The sequence below is a fragment of the Thalia democratica genome, chromosome 8 (genome assembly GCF_965202585.1).
Source record: "Thalia democratica chromosome 8, ktThaDemo2.hap1.1, whole genome shotgun sequence".
NCBI lineage: Eukaryota > Metazoa > Chordata > Thaliacea > Salpida > Salpidae > Thalia > Thalia democratica.
This window is the reverse complement of record NC_139172.1, coordinates 14,553,804-14,570,900: the sequence shown is the minus strand read 5'-3', so window position 1 is coordinate 14,570,900 and position 17,097 is coordinate 14,553,804.

Sequence of the window (17,097 nt, the reverse complement as noted above, 5' to 3'; positions counted from 1 at the left end):
AAATTACAATTTATTTAAATATTCATATTTTTAACTTATTTTTACTTTTTCAATATAAACTCGCAAAATAAACGATTTAATTATTATATGATCCGATGATATTTTGATGTTTGTTAAATTTTCAATAATGTATCAATTATGAAATATTTTTAAGCATTTGTTTCATAGTTGTACTTAAAAGTCGGGTTAACCAAAAAATAAGGCTTTTTTCTAAATGTAATCTTTTTTTAATACATCAACAAGAGTAAGTTTAAACTTTCCATTCAAAATGATGATAGATATATTTTTACAATAGTCATTTCTACGTTTGAGGTGTTTTCAAACAACCTGCAGAAAATATGTAGTCTGAGCAATTGCATGGTTCTTCAACCATTTAGCCTTTTCCGTATCATACATTAGAACTTTTGAATGTTTTCTAAACACAGCAACCTTCTTTCCGATTGAAAGTGCTCAAGCTGGGTAAAAAACCCTAATATCATCGAGTTTCAATGGTGAGCTAATAACGCTAAAATTATTTGTGAATTTATCAAAAATTTCTCATGACTACATATATACCCCAATTACAAACAGTTTACTTTTCACTGACACAAAGATGTGATAGGACTTGCGTTGCACCATTCTCGACATGCGTGTCCATGTATTGCCATGCGCCACATGATCGTATATTTCGACTGAGTTTGTTTTCTCTGCAAACAAGTAACCATTATTGTCTCTCATCATGTTATTGTGGCCATCAGCGATGACTATTTTTCCTTCATACTTCGTGCATGCTGAATCGCTTCTCGTTTCGTTCATTGCAGAAACTTCTTTGAACTTACAAAACGTTTACCAACATCTAAATATTTTACAGGGAGTATGTTTTCACAGTGAATGCTGCTACTAACAATTACGTAAAGTTAGCCATTAGAACAAACAGCTCTATTTACGTGATGTCTATGAGTAATAAAAGGAAATAAACTATTTACCTTCAATTTTTTCCATCAACCGTATTTCTCCATTAATTACAACATCAAACCAGTTTTGAGTACATTATCTACTAATATTATACTTTGCAGTATATGTTAGCTTTGCTTCCTTTTCTTCATATTTGATTGTTTTTTGTATGAGTTGTTCTCTAAACTCATTTGTTCCGCAGATACGATATTGTTATTCAAAAGATCCTTTAAAGCAGATTTTGACAACAAAGAAAGACGTACTAACGACAAACGTGAAAACTTGGAAAACTTGGTGATCTGTTCTGTTATAATCAAGTTTTTGCTCACTATATATTCATTAGTCCTAATATGTTACTTAACATAACTTAATTTTTTTAGTTGAACAAGTGTTTAACTTAAATAAATATGTATCTAAAGTAAAATTACAGTATTTAGATCAAAATGTGCGTTTATAATAGAAACTATATAGAAAGTTTGTTAAGGGGTTCTTTCTATAAACAGACTCTCATGAATTATAAACTTATTATGAGTTTATAACAAACCTAAAACTTAAATCTTTTAATAGCTGTTTTATAAAAGTGCAAGATAAAAAAGAGATATACTTTAAAAGAGTTGATGTTGTGAAAACATTAGGTTGTATAGTATTGTTTAATAAACGATAAAAAATTTGGTTCAAGGACCTGGTGTACAAAGGAACTTTACGGTTATCGAGTCGTACACCACGTATATATTCAACATTCAAATATTTAGTGATAAAACACTATTATTTCTACTAAACCAAATGAAATTTAAAATTTCTTATTTAACTAAGCTTTCACTTGATAATAAAAAGATAATTTTTTCATTCTCTTTTTTTTCATGGTGCACGAAGGGTCACTTTTGCGCAAAGACACTTTCACAAAGATCTCAGTGGGTAACTTTAGTTTATATATATGTATATATATATTTTTTTATTTCTTCCTTTTTTGTCTTAGCTATCATTGTTACCCCTCACCCTTGGTCAATATTAAAAAAAAAATTCTATTAGTTTTTGTTTGTTGTTTTTATACTGTCGTGTAAAATTAAACTAGAACACATTGACAAAATCATTAGTTTACGCGTACGTTACTGTTATTAATATTTTTTTATTTTAATTATTGTTACTTGTAAAAAATTCATAAAAAGAAAACTGATTAACATACATTCTTTTATACAATCTTCTTTTTATATTTTCAACATCTGTTTTTTTAATAATTTTAATGAACTTCATTTTAAACATGACTTTGACATAATTGTAAAACAAAAAAAATACTATTAATGTCCACTAAAATGTTTAATAATATTTTTATTTACAAACATACCCGGTATTCACGTAAAAATGAGATACAGATAGAACAAAAAATAGCTAAAATAATTTGTTAACTCAAACAATTAACATAATAATAAACAAATTTTCAAGCAACGAACAATCTTTTAATTAACAAGATTATCGAATAGCCCTTAAATCCAGCATCTACAAGTTCAGTTTAGTATACCAGAAAACAAAATATCCAAAAAGCAAGAAAAAGAAAAATAATTTACTTTAACCGCCCCTTTTTCCTTACAGTAGCAAATTTCTAAAATTAGTCTATCAATAATATCAATAGTGAGATTGTTAGTTCTTGTTAATCATGTTACTTCTTTAATTTTTTGTAACTTTTTTTTTGTTTAGAAATCTATTTGAAGTTCGATAGCTAAAAAGGGACATACTTTTTATTTTTCTAAAACTTAAAATACAGCTAAAAAGACTTAATAAAGACAGCAATAATACGAAAGTTTATAAATGTCAATTTAACACCATTGCTTTTAAAATCAGCGAACCTTACTTCAAGCCACTGTATTAGTTTTTGTTAATGGTAAACAGATAGTATACTCTGCTAGGTATCACAAATTTTGAAACATAAGTACATCTTAGATAAGAAGAATTTCCTTTTAAACTTAGATTGATTTTATTTTTAAGATTTTAGATACACTTAACATTTTGACTCATAACTAATTTTTTTTTTAAATATTAATTAACTTAAGAAAGTAATAAAATTTCAAAGAACTTACTTAAACAAAAGTATTATTAATTGCTTTACTTTAAACATTATTGTCAAAATTTATTTATAAGTAGCTAAACTTGATTGTATATCATAACAAACAAGTTTGACTGCATAAAGTATCTTAAAAACTTTGTTTGTGAAAAACTTTTGTATAATCCATTATATGCAAGCAAAACAAGATCCTTATGAAACCTTATTTATAATCGTTGACGAAGACTAAGATATTTCAATTGTTGTTATTACATTATAGAATAAAATTGATAGTTTAAGTCTGCATACCTGACTTATTTCACCTAAGTTAGGGTTGGGCAACGTTTTCAATCGGCGGGCAAGAAGTGGAAAAACTTAGTTTATGGCGGGCCAGAGCATTTAAATTTCTTCGAATTTGCGACAAATATTTGATTATAAAACTCATTTCAAATTTTTTTTTTCACTGTGACTAACTTTATTAACTATATGTAGTGTAAGTTTTTTGGATTTTCATTTAAAATATCAGAAAACTTAATTTAAGTTTAAAACTTAGATTTATTAGGCCGTAGTTTTAACTTTCGCGGGCCGGATTCTACTTATTTTTTTTTAATATTGGCGGGCCGGTCATTTTCACTCCGCGTTCCAAATACAGCCAGCAGGCTGCACGTTGCACACTTATAATCTAGCTAGACAATAAGTGGAACGCTTGAAAAAATATACTCCAAAGTATATCATTTTAAATGTACTTTAATTTATCTTTATCAGTTATATACTAAAGTTTTTGTCGAGGTTGAGAAGAATAAAGAATGTGGTAAGAATCTATCAGTAAGATATTATTAAGCACAAGTAAAATATATACAAAAAATTTGTTGAGGATATCTAAAACTCAACTAACTTTTGGCTGAAGTAAAAAATTAGTAAATCAAAATATTTCAATCTTCTGAAAACTTTTTTTTTTATAAGTAATGATGATTCTAAAGATGTTTTAAATTAAAATAACTTAGTGTTAAAAAAACTAGTCTTAGCAAAACAGTAGTTGCTCAATTATTTTTCAACAAACAAAGCTGCTAGTCACGGTTTTTTTGAAACAAGAATTACGTTTTAATTTTTTCTCATAAACGATTTATCTGAACCTATAACTTAAAATTACAAAGCTTTTTACAATATAGCTTTTTAATTACTCTCAAAAATTCAGAGTGTAATCAAAGCTGATTAAAATAAATATTATTACTTGTTTTCACACATAAAAAATACGACTTGTTATTTTACTTATAAATTGAATAAGTAACTTAGCAAAGTAATTGTAAACTATACTATACAAAATTGATAATTAAAAAAATACATGACATAAAGTATGAAATATATAGTTTTATAAATACAGTCGTTTAATTCTAAGAGTTCAATTATGTAGATAAATCAATGCATCACACTTGATTATAAAAGTATTAGAAATATCATTCAAGCAAAGTCTCAGATGTTGTTTATGGTCGTGCAATGTACTCTATTTCATATTGATGGCGGAAGCATCTCAGTTTTGCTGAAAATAACCTTATAAAAAGAGTATAGACTAATATCCCTAGTTCAACTGACTGTATCATAGAAATTAATTTTTAATGATCTACTTGCGTCAGTTTTTGTGCAATACCCGGTGATGCTTCAGCGCCAATGTACTTTTGTTATACTTCAACAGAATTTTCACACGAATATATCTGCTTGATGAGTCCTAATCAGGACGAAACCGGTCGTAGATGAAAATGTAGTGAAATCTATTTATTTTTAACGCAAACATAATGGTTATGCAAATATGCTTTTAAACAAAGAAGTATTTAATTAGGTTATAAAAACACATCTAATATATTTATTTTAACTATACAAACTTGCAGTACTTCAAACACGTTTTTTATTTTTACTATAACTAATCCAAAATAATGTTAATTGTTTGTTGCTGTAAAACAACTATTGCATAAGTAGTTTTAAATAACTGCTAATATCATATTTTCTTTAAAGAACTGTGTACCTTAATACTATTTTAATCACTGATTTATTCTTAAGTTTTTAATGAAATAATTTTATATCAAAATGAATTTTTGAAAATAATAAAGTGAAAACATTGTTTGCTAACAAAAGGTCCGAACGATTTAAGTTTTTTGGAACATAATAACTACAATTTAGAAATTACTCAATTATTAAGAACCAAAGAAGTTTCTCTATGTTAAATTAATGATACAGCTAAAAGGATTTCTGAAACAATATAAATACTTTAAAGAATGAAAGAAAAAAAGCAGAAAATAAGTTAGTGTTTTTGTTAAGGTTCTGAAAATAAGTTGTTGTTGGTGGTCGTGTGGTGAAGTTCAATATTTATAAATGATGGCGCGAAACATCTCAATTTAGTTTATGGTGGCCGTAATAAATACTTGGCAATACCTAAACTAGCTCATGTACTTTGTGTCATTATTTCACATTTAGAATAATTCTAAAGTTTTTAATACTTAAAACATAGCTACAATATTGTTTAAACATCAGAATAGTTAAAACTTTAAATTACTTTTTAAACTATTATAGTTTGACGTAGATATTATTTTGAAAATTATCATGCACAAATACTTTAACTCAGGGTTCGGTAAACTTCGGTCTGCAGGCCAAATGCGGCCCGCAAATTAAAGATTTACTTCCTCCGATGTAGTTTATAGCTTAAAATATGCTATTTTATTACTAAAAAAATAAAAGTTATTGTAAAAGAACTTACAACTAGGACTTTATTTTGATAGTTACTAGTTACAAGAGTTTTTTCAATACTTTCCAAAATACTTTTTTTGTTAAAAATAACATTTTTTTATCTATTAATATGTTTATTTGAAAAAATACGGTCCGCGAAGGATTAATTTCTATATGTGCGGCTTGCGAGCAAAAATTTCTAAGAATATTAGCCAGTTACTTAAAAAGGTTGCTACACCTAGTTATATATTTGATTTAGTACTGCTATCTACTTTATAAAATTAGTTGAAGTTGTTATGATTTTTATTTTAGAATATTTATTATTTTAAGTAATTTTTTTGTTTCATAAGTATTTATCTTATTTTTTGAAGTTGTTTTATACATCTATACTTGAGCTAAATATCTACAAGACCTTTTGATACATTTGATATGAATATTGCATACTTAGAGTAAAAATAGCTTTTATTTTGTTTTTAAGTTGAAAAACTATTGTGTTTAAATCTCATTTGGCAGTAGAAACATTTAGAATGATGTTAGATTTTCAAATATTAAACCTTATCTGAACTTAGAACACTATTTAAGTTATTAAATTAACTATAATTTTCTGATTGCATTTTATTTAAACTTAGATTTAAACAAACCAAGTCAAAAATTTGCTTAAAATATTTTGTTTTGATATGATTTAGATTTTTTATAGTTTAAAGTTTATATTAGTGAATAACGGTATAATTTTGGTAGTTACTAAAATAATATTGAGCTAAATTCAATTATTTAAAGTTTGAATATATTTTTAAATAGTTCACGTTTGCTTATTGTTTATTATTGTAGCAAAAATATGATTTGTTAGTTAGGTTTAACAAAATTGTATTGTTAGTATTTGGCTCAGATAACTACAATTTCTTTTACATTAGCAGTATTATTTATCAAAATTTGGGCTGTTTTTTAATAAGAACAAACCATATAACACTGAACAAGCTAAATTTAGTCTATTATATTATTTTACGTTTTTCATACTATTTTAAATGATTAACGTTACTTTAATTTAGGGTTGCACTTAGTAACTAAGTACACAAGTAATGATGCAGTATTTAAAGAGTACTATTTTATTGAGCAACAAATACATTTTGGGTTTATACAGCTTTATAAATACTCAAATAAAAATGTTCAAGACAAGCAAATAGAATCAATAATGAATTGAGAGAGTAAAAAAGGTGGTTGTAATCTATCTGTTTAATTTTTGCATTACATAATTTCTTTACTATCTGTAATAGAATTTAACAAATTTGTTTTGATCGTTAATGTTTGCGAATCAGGAAAGCAATATAAAATTTTAGTTTTTTTTGTTTAACTAAAAGTTTATTAAAGTATTATGTTGTACCATGTAAGAGTTTTTTTTTCTTATAAGAGTATTAAAGAAGCTTCAAATCAAAACTATATAACAAAAGTATCCTAACCAATTTGCTTTAAAAAAATATTTTTTTAATCTTAGTTTAGTTCTTAGTATTATTCATTGATGAGCTAAAAAGTATATCTTTTAAAGTAAACAGTTCGTTAATTGAAAAAAAAAACTTAAAGTTGATAATAAAAACGAAATTGGAAATGATCAAAAGAAAGATGTCAATGAAAGATTTGTTAAATAGATATATAAAAAAAAAATTCCGGCTAACTTTTGTACCTTTAGTTTAAAATGACTTTAAAAAACTAAAATAAAAATTCACCAAGGAAAAAAATACTTAAGTAAAAAAAATAAAGCTGAATTATACGTAAAAGCATTCATTTAAAATAACAAATTTAAAAATACTTTACCATTGATTTTATCTAAAAGTATAGAATACTCAAACTTTTTGCGATTTCATAATTTAAAAGTTAAAAGTCTATGAAAAAAAGTAACAACCACTTTATTTGTTTTTTATCTTCTTGAAGCAATTTTGATTCAAAATTTTATACTTAAACTGATTTGCAATAAAAAGCAGACATATTACGAAAAATCTTGTAAAATTTTATAGAAAATAGTTTTTTATTAAAATGTGATTGTTTAGGTTCGAATGTAAGTTCATAAAAATTTTGAGTTTTAATTTTAATGAATAAGTATGATTACATACGGACTTGTACAGTCAGTATAACTAATTTAGGATAACAATCTAGTTACAGTTTATTAAAATACGTTTTTGTTTTTATTTAGTCATCTTTTTAAACGTAAAAATAAAGGCTAAAATAGTATTAATATACTTACTTATTATAAATAAAAAAACTTTTAGCCTTTATGTCTTCTTATATGTTTATTTTAATTTTCAGATTTTGGTCTAAACAAAAATATCATTAATCTCTTTTACTAACTAAACAAAATTTTGTTAAATAAAGTTTTTCAATTACTAACTTTCAAAAAAAAGCGTTTGAAACCTTGTTTAAAATTATAACTGTAAATTAAAAAAAAAAAAAAAAAAAACTAGACAAAAGAAATAAATAAAACTACCTATTAATAAAAAAATATTATAGCTAAATAAAATAACTGTAAATTGTAAAGTAAGTTGATTGAATTTGTATTCATGAATTTCTTGTTTACTAGCTACAGTAAATAGTACTTTTCTATAACTAGACACAAATTCAAAAGATAGTTATCATACAATCAGTTTTTGAGCATTTTTTAATGAAAACATAACTGCTGGTTTAAAAAATTTCAAATCAGTCCTAACTAAGATTTGTTAATATATGTATAACAGTTTAGTTTAAAAATTAAATAATGTTTAAACTTATTCTTAAATTATAAAATAAAAGTTTAATAGTAAGTTAAAATGAACAAACATTTTATTATTGAATCAAACTAGTTGTCTCTTGAAACAAATACAATTTAAAAAACTTTTCATCGCATTAAAAAATAGCTTTCTTTTATATAATTTTCAAAATAGAAAGTAAATGAATAGTTTAAAAACCTGCTCCTTGTTTTTTTGTATTTCAAAATAGATTTACTATTTTTAACATTTTTATTGTTTAACTTGTATGTTATACTTGAACATATCTATGCAACAGATTAAAAAAAAAACGTTTATTTACAAGTTTACTTGCTATTATTTTCTAAGAAATGTATAACTTCAGTTTAGAACTCATATAAAACTACTACACTATAAGTACAGTTTGGTTGCAAGTATAGTTTTATGTTAAAAAACTAAATTTCATTACTGATTATTTATTTCTTTGTAGATATTAGATACTATACTGTTTTAAATTTAAGTAAAAACCGTTCTCTACGATGTGTAGCTTACAAAGATTTGTACTTATTTATAAATTAGTTTTAAAGGAACAGTAGAGCATATTACTAACAGGTATTAAGGAATTTTTAATGTTTATGAATAATTTAATCAATTCATTATGTTTTCTGCTTAGAAAATTGGTTTAACAAGACTCAGTGTTTAATTTTAAAGTTTATACTGTATTTGTATTCAAGTTGTATTATTTTTGTGTAATGTTAATTATAATAACTTAATTAAAAATAAAATATTATATGGCACTTTACTTTCATTTTAGAAAAGTAATTTTATGACGAATAATTTTGATAAACATAGATTCAAATTCTACTTAAAATCTTTTATTATTCACAAATTTTAAAACCATGTAAGTACTGTTAAAATAGATTTAACTTTTTTGTATCTTGGTGAAAAATAGAAATGAAACAATGAAGGAGTCAGTTTTAGATTCCTTAGAGGTATATTAATAATAACTTTTACTGTTTCCTAAGAAGTAGCTTTAAGAAAAAATATGTTAAATAACTTTTGTTGAGAAAGAGCAGTAAAAAAAGTTTTTGTTTAATTCTTTTATCAAAATGTTACCTTTTTATTTTTATTAACAGTTATATTTAAACTTTTTACTATTGTTAATGAATAAAGTTTTAACAACAAGAATTAAAAAAGCATATCACTTGTTTTTAGCTTCATCAAAGACAAACCACAATTTGCTTTTTTAAATGAGAAAACCGTTGTGATTTTTGTTTTTAAATTTATTGCTTTGTAGTGAAAAAGTGTTTTAGTTTTATATGCATTTTACAACAGCAATAATTAAAGTCCGTTTGAATAAGTTACAAAGCTATTCAATTTTAAAGTTTGAATCTTTGAACAATGATAGTAAGTTTTGAATATAAAAAAGTAGTTCTTTGTAACAACTTGTTCTAAAATTAAGTTGAAATTTATTACCAAGTTGTATTAGATTTTTAGCAACTATCAATTTAAAGCAAAACTTTATTTGGAATATTTAGAATACATTTTTTTCAGTTTTACTATCTTATAGCATCAAAAGAAAAAAAGATTAAAATAAGCTTTAGTTTTGGTTATATAAGATCATTTTTTAATGGCGTTTAATTCAATTATAAATTTTAACAAAATAATGAGAAAAACACTTTAAATAACAATTATATAAAGAAAGTGCTATATATAACTTAGTTATGTAAAACTGCTTTAGTACGAGTTAATTAGTATAAATTTATATCCGGATTGTAAACAAATAATTTTATTTCAATTGTCAATTTTAATTTAAATTTTATAAAAACACGATAATTACTTGTTTCCCATCGTCAAAAGATAGAAGTATTTCCATTTTGGTGCTCTAGTTAAGTTTAAATAACTATATAATTTTTTTTTTCATTAAGCAATAAATTGAAACAAAAGTTTTATGAACTATAAAACTAAGCCTTAAAATAACTATACTAAAACTGAAAAAATATAAAATTCTTTTATAATTTCGAAAATATTTAATTCCGAATAAGAAAAAGTATTCCAATACAAAAAATACTGTGCTGGAAAGAAAAGATATGAGGTAATTTTAAATTAATTTGTATTCTGTATACTAAAACTTGAAATTTAAATTTAAATGAATTAAAACATATTCAAAGTTTTTTTTAGAAAATCAAGTTTTACTCAGAAAAGTTTTTATCAATTTCATTAAAACTTCGATCTAAATCGAATTCTATAATAACTTTAAAAGTATTAACTAGATTTAGAGTTAGTAGAAATAGTTTCATTTTTATTTATTTAGTTTTAAAATATTGTTTTTTGTTTAAATAGTAATCTATACTGTGAAAAAAAGTTTTAAATAAAACAAAAAATATTTGAAAAATTTAATTTTTTTAAGGTAATTATAATCCTATGAATTCGATTTCTTTTAAAAAAACAAAAAAATTAACAAAATGTAACAATTAAAAAATTTTTTCGTAGTTTTTGATGATTCAACGTTTTGAAGTTTTTTTTTTTGATTAGATTAATTAAATATTTTACTTTTCTCTTTTCTAAGTCAAGAAACTAAGCATACAACTGTTTTATAAATATAATGTCAAGTGATCTAAATTAATATTTTTTACATCTTTTTTGTCTACTTAATTATTCTTGAATTTTTTTTTTAAGGAATTGTAAAATTTTAAGCTTTATAACTAGTGCATATGTTTTTTTTTTAAATCTGAAACTAATACATACAATAATAAACTTTAAAAAACGCATACGACATGACTTAAGAATTTGAAATATATATTGTTAGTTAAAATTGTTATTATTTGAAAAAATATTTAAAATGTTTATAAACAAAAGTTTTTTATAAAAAATTATAAAAAATGTAAACTCGTTTATAACCAAAAAATATTTTTAGATTTTTACAAAGTTTAAGATTTATAATAAAAACAGTTTGTAAAATTTTCCCAATAAAAGAAGTTTGTTTTTGAAAAAAACTATTGAACGAAAAAATCTTACTTTTTTTTTCGTTTATGGTTAACAATTATTTTTGTTTTAGGTTTGCACTTAGAAATAAGTCATATGCTAGATAAGATTAATAATGTACAACTACTTGAGTTAGTCTTCTTACTTTAATTGATTTAATTCATATTTAAAAAACTTTTAGTAATAATACACTTTTTTTGAATTCTAGTAGCTATACTTTTTTCTTTGAATATATTATAATATACTGAAATAAAAAATAGAAATATCAGTTTAAGTAACTTATTTACTCCTTAAATCAGTTTATTTGGAATAAAAATTAAAACAGTATTATTTAAATAAAACAAATACACTATTGATATGTGTTTATAATTACACATTTTAAAGTTTTTGAATTGTGAACGAAACTTGTACAGTTATCGAAAAAATATTATTTTTATTTTGAAGACATATTACTGATTTATTAACGAAATCATTTCTTCAAGTAAAAAAATAAAAAAAGAAATTAATATTAACTTATGCGCTGCATTTTGGACAAAATTTAACTTCTAATTAGTTAACGTGTTATTCACAATTGCCAAGTCTTTAATGTAAACTTAAACTTTAAACTGCTGAAGCTTTAAAAATTCATTTAATCTAGGGGTCGAGCAACGAGCAGATCAAGTATACTGAAAATCATTTTGCGTACCGGACTTGTAAAAAAAGTCTTCGCCCTACTCGTAAAAAATATGAAAATGATAAAAATAATCTAAAAGCAAAGTTGTGCTGAAATGATAGTTTGTTAAGCACTACCGTGTATTGAAAAGAAAACTCTAGACCAAGTTTTAAAGTTTTAGTCACATAAGATATCAGTTTTTTTATTGCGCAATTTTTTTATATTTAAGAAATGATCGTGGGCCAGATATTTCTAATTCAGATAGTACTTTGCCCCTTACTGTGAAACAATTATGGCAATTTTCAAATAAAGTTGTTTTTGTTTATACTAAATAAATTTAGTTGCACTACAATTAAAAAGTTGTAAGTTTTAGTTGTTTAAAAGCAATTTTATCAATATAAAATAGGATATAATAATTAATTAATTAATTAACTCAGTTACCTAATGTAATAACTACTTTAGAACTTTATTAAAAAAAAAGACAGTCTAATATTATAATCTAAACTTACTTAAGATGTAAATAAGTATTAAATGTTAAGTGTTGAATGAATAAGTTAGTAAATGGTTTACACTACAATATAACTATTTAGCGCCTCGTGAGTTTTAATTAACAAATATTATACAGTTGAGAAGTAGAAGTTGTCTTGCTCCTGATAGATTTTTTAACCTGCTATTAGAGCAGTTTTTTGCACAACTAGGATTATTGGAGGTTGTGTTCCTTGGTCACTGAATATTCCCCTATGAGACATCTTTATAAAGTAGGCTTTTTCAGCTTTATTGTTAATTGCTGATATCGTCTGACATAAAAACGTTGAAATTTACGACTTACGTAGCCATTTCCGAAATAAATAGAGTAAAATTATACGACATCACTTAAATTAAGGGGAGGTGTATCATCGCTAATTACTTGTTCAAACGAACGGCAGTTGTCATACAAAGCACGTAAAGGAACGCTATTGAAGCTCGAATCATTACATTGTATATAATTTTTTTCAAGTAACAGACTACAGAGTATAAAGTACGTGCTTCTACTAATTATAAAATTTTCACCAACAAATTAATTCGAGTTCATTGTTAGATTTTAACTGTTTAAATAAAGCCTTCTTATTCTTTGTATTCATATTGCTAACATTTATTTCTTCTGCACAGAATAGTCATACTACTTTTACTTTTTTAAACATTACTAGTTTGGGTATTTTGTTTTCTGTTGTGCTGAACAAACTGCAATCTTAAAGCCAGAATTATGTTTTATAAGGTTTTAAAAATATGGCACAACACCAATAAAAACTAAAATATTTCTTATTTTTGCTAATAGAAAAAGTATATGAAGACAACATAACAAATTTATCTTAAGTTTATAAAAAATGAACAACTTGCGAGCTCTAAAAAAATGTAAGAAACCGAAAATTAGGCAATTTTACGAACATTTTAAAATGAGTCTTAAAATTTTTCATTTCTGCAATATGATGGTATTACTTTTAATTATTTATACTTTTAGTACTTACATTAAAACTTTTAAAAGTGACAGCTAATCAGCAATCTAAAGACATTTAAAAAAGTGTGGTTACACTGTAAAAATTACTATTTTTTGAAAATTATAAATAGTTTTTTGTAAAACGAGTAAATTAAATATACTAAAAACTAAAAATAAAAAAGTCTATGAATCAATATACCATTCTCATCGAATCGTTAAAGTATTGCAATCATTTTATCTTTTTTTTAAGTTTTTTATTTTTAAAATTTATTATAATCAAATAAAGATGAAGCGTTCTTGGTAGACTTCTTAAAATATTGATTTATGAACAGTTAAGTACTATATATTTTATTTAGGTACTAAATACAAACTATCTTATAGAAACATTATAAAATTAAGTACAGTAACCTCTCGCATCTTTACGTACCCGTGACGTTACGCACTCTCGTTTAGTTACGCATTTTAGAATTCTAAAAAATTCAAAAAAAAAATTTTAACATTTTTTAATGTTGCACAACTTAGGTTTATTTTATATTTTTTATGTAAAATATGTTTTTAAATGCTAACTCACTTCACTATATCTTTAGACTTTGTAAACTTATGTTCCTTGACTAATTGATAAACATTTAGTTATACCTCAGTATATCAGAAATTTTGTTAACAATAAGAGTTTAAATTAGAATTCTGAAAGAAATATGACTGTGTTAAATAATGAGAGTATAATGAAGTAATGAAAAATTAAAACACAAACCAATAATACAGCACTCTTGCCCTATATATGAACAAACATATAAAAAAGAAATCTTATGAAACTTCCTAGCAAAAAGTAGCAGTGATACTTAATAATTATAGAATTTACATATAAAACAAATGCTTAATTATAAATTGAATTTGCTAAGTAGAATAGAATATAAATGTTTAGTATCAAATAAATCACATATAAATAAAGATGAAACCTACTTATTATTAAAATTAGTAAAAATTTTCTACAAGTATTAGTATTTTATATAAATCTAAATTCTTGTTTTAATATATGTATAGTTATATCTTTTGTGTTCATATTATAAATAAATTTAACAAATTTTTTAAAAGTTAGAAAGTCTCCAGTCTGCTTTTAACTAGAAGCAATATCAAAAAATAGCCATTATAGTAAGTATATTTGGTACCTCTCGTATCTTTACGATCTCTCGTATCTTTACGCAGTTTTTCTGTGGACACAATGTGCGTAAATAAGCGAGAGGTTACTGTAATAACGTAATTAAAAAAAGCTAGTATTTTAAAACAAAAGTAATATAAGCATTGAATTTACTTATGAATTTTTTTAAAATGCAGTTTAGTTAACTATAATAAATTGTTGAGTTTAACGATATAAGAGTAATAAGAATAGTTTAATTTAATTACACAAAAAATATAACAATATGATACTGGCTTGTTCTGCCAAAACTAATTAATAAACCATATACAATTGCTGATTTTATCTTAATGCATTTATAATTTTACTATTACATTTGTGTAAGTCTATTTTTGATTTTGATTACTTACTTTTAACAAAGTAAGCTAAACTAAACATACTTCATAACTCAAAACTAAAACCCTATAAAGTGCTGAATTTTCAAAATAGTTGTTAACATATTTACAAAAGACTAAGATTATTTATATTTTTATTTTAATAAAAAACCTAATTTTTTTGTATAGTTTTGTAAAGTGATAAAGCACAAAAAAACTATTTGATAAGTAATTTTAGAAAATTCAAAATATATGAGTTAGAGACTATAACTTATTAAATTTACAATTTACAAAAATATTATAAAAGGTAATAAAATATTAAATACAAAATATAATTTATCTAAACTTATTCTTTTTAGAAAATTTTTAAATTTCTTGGTAGCTGAAAATTAAAACATTTTACATAGCTTAATCTTTATCGGTCTAAAAGTATCGATAAAGCTGTATTTTATTATACTTCTAATATTCTATACAAAAATCTAAGACAGGATTCATTCAAAAACATCTTTTAATAAAGAAAACAACAAATAAAATCGATTTTGGCTAACACTTATCAACTACTTTTGTTAGCAACATGTTTTAATATTAAATTTTGAGTAAATAAATAGTTAGAGGTTACATCATAAAAAACAATCAATTAACACTAATTAGAATAACTGAGCAAAAATTAATTATACATTCACAATTCATAAACACATATTTAAAAATATTTGATTAGTAATTTAACTAAGATAAGCAACAATAACAAAACAAACAATAAAACAAGCGACAAAATTCGAATAAAACTAAACAAAGTTTAAAATTTCATTCTATTCAATTCCAACTTATAACAACTTATAAAGATTAGAAATATAAACGTATTGTTGCTTGCACAAATTAGGTTTGAACGTTTTTATAAATAAAGATTCTAAAACACTTAGGTGATAATCATTACGAGCTTTACTTATAATTGAAAAATTACTTTCACTATAGTTCTTTGCACAGTCTGAATTGTTTAATAAGTGTTCGGCAATCGCCGATGATCTTTTAGATGGTTTTTTTAAACCCGTGTCCATCCAACTTCTGAGGGCTTTAAAAACATGTTGATCTCTTCTATATGGAATCTCTGGGACGTTCTGCCAATGTACACACTGTCACAGTGGCATTTGTATTTATAAATTACTTTACTTTTTCCGAGATCAGCAGTGTGATCTTTATAAATTTTATTTAAGGGCTTTCTTGAAGTATGACTGATTCTTAATTGTACAGAATTAAAAGAGGAGTTTACTGTGTATTTGAAATTATTTTCAAGAGCAGTTGCTACTTTATCAAGATATGGCAGTCTTAAATATACAGGGCATTTACTAGGACCAAATTTAACAGGTTTTTCAAATTTTGAGATTGTATTGTTAATTGTCTTTTTGACTAAATGTGATGGATAACCAAGAGCTTCAAAATATTTTTAATTTTATCTAATTCTTCCTTAAACAACTATTTCGAACAAATCTTGTGTGCTCTGAATACTAAACAGGATATTTAGTCAAGATTTGTTCGAAAAAGTTGTTTAAGGAAGAATTAGATAAAATTAAAAATTATTGAAGCTCTTGGCTATCCATCACATATAATCAAAAAGACAATTAACAATACAATCTCAAAATTTAAAAAAACCTGTTAAATTTGGTCTAAGTAAATGCCCTGTATATTTAAGACTGCCATATCTTGATAAAGTAGCAACTGCTCTTGAAAATAATTTCAAATACACAGTAAACTCCTCTTTTAATTCTGTACAATTAAGAATCAGTCATACTTCAAGAAAGCCCTTAAATGAAATTTATAAAGATCACACTGCTGATCTCGGAAAAAGTAAAGTAATTTATAAATACAAATGCCACTGTGACAGTGTGTACATTGGCAGAACGTCCCAGAGATTCCATATAGAAGAGATCAACATGTTTTTAAAGCCCTCAGAAGTTGGATGGACACGGGTTTAAAAAAACCATCTAAAAGATCATCGGCGATTGCCGAACACTTATTAAACAATTCAGACTGTGCAAAGAACTATAGTGAAAGTAATTTTTCAATTATAAGTAAAGCTCGTAATGATTATCAC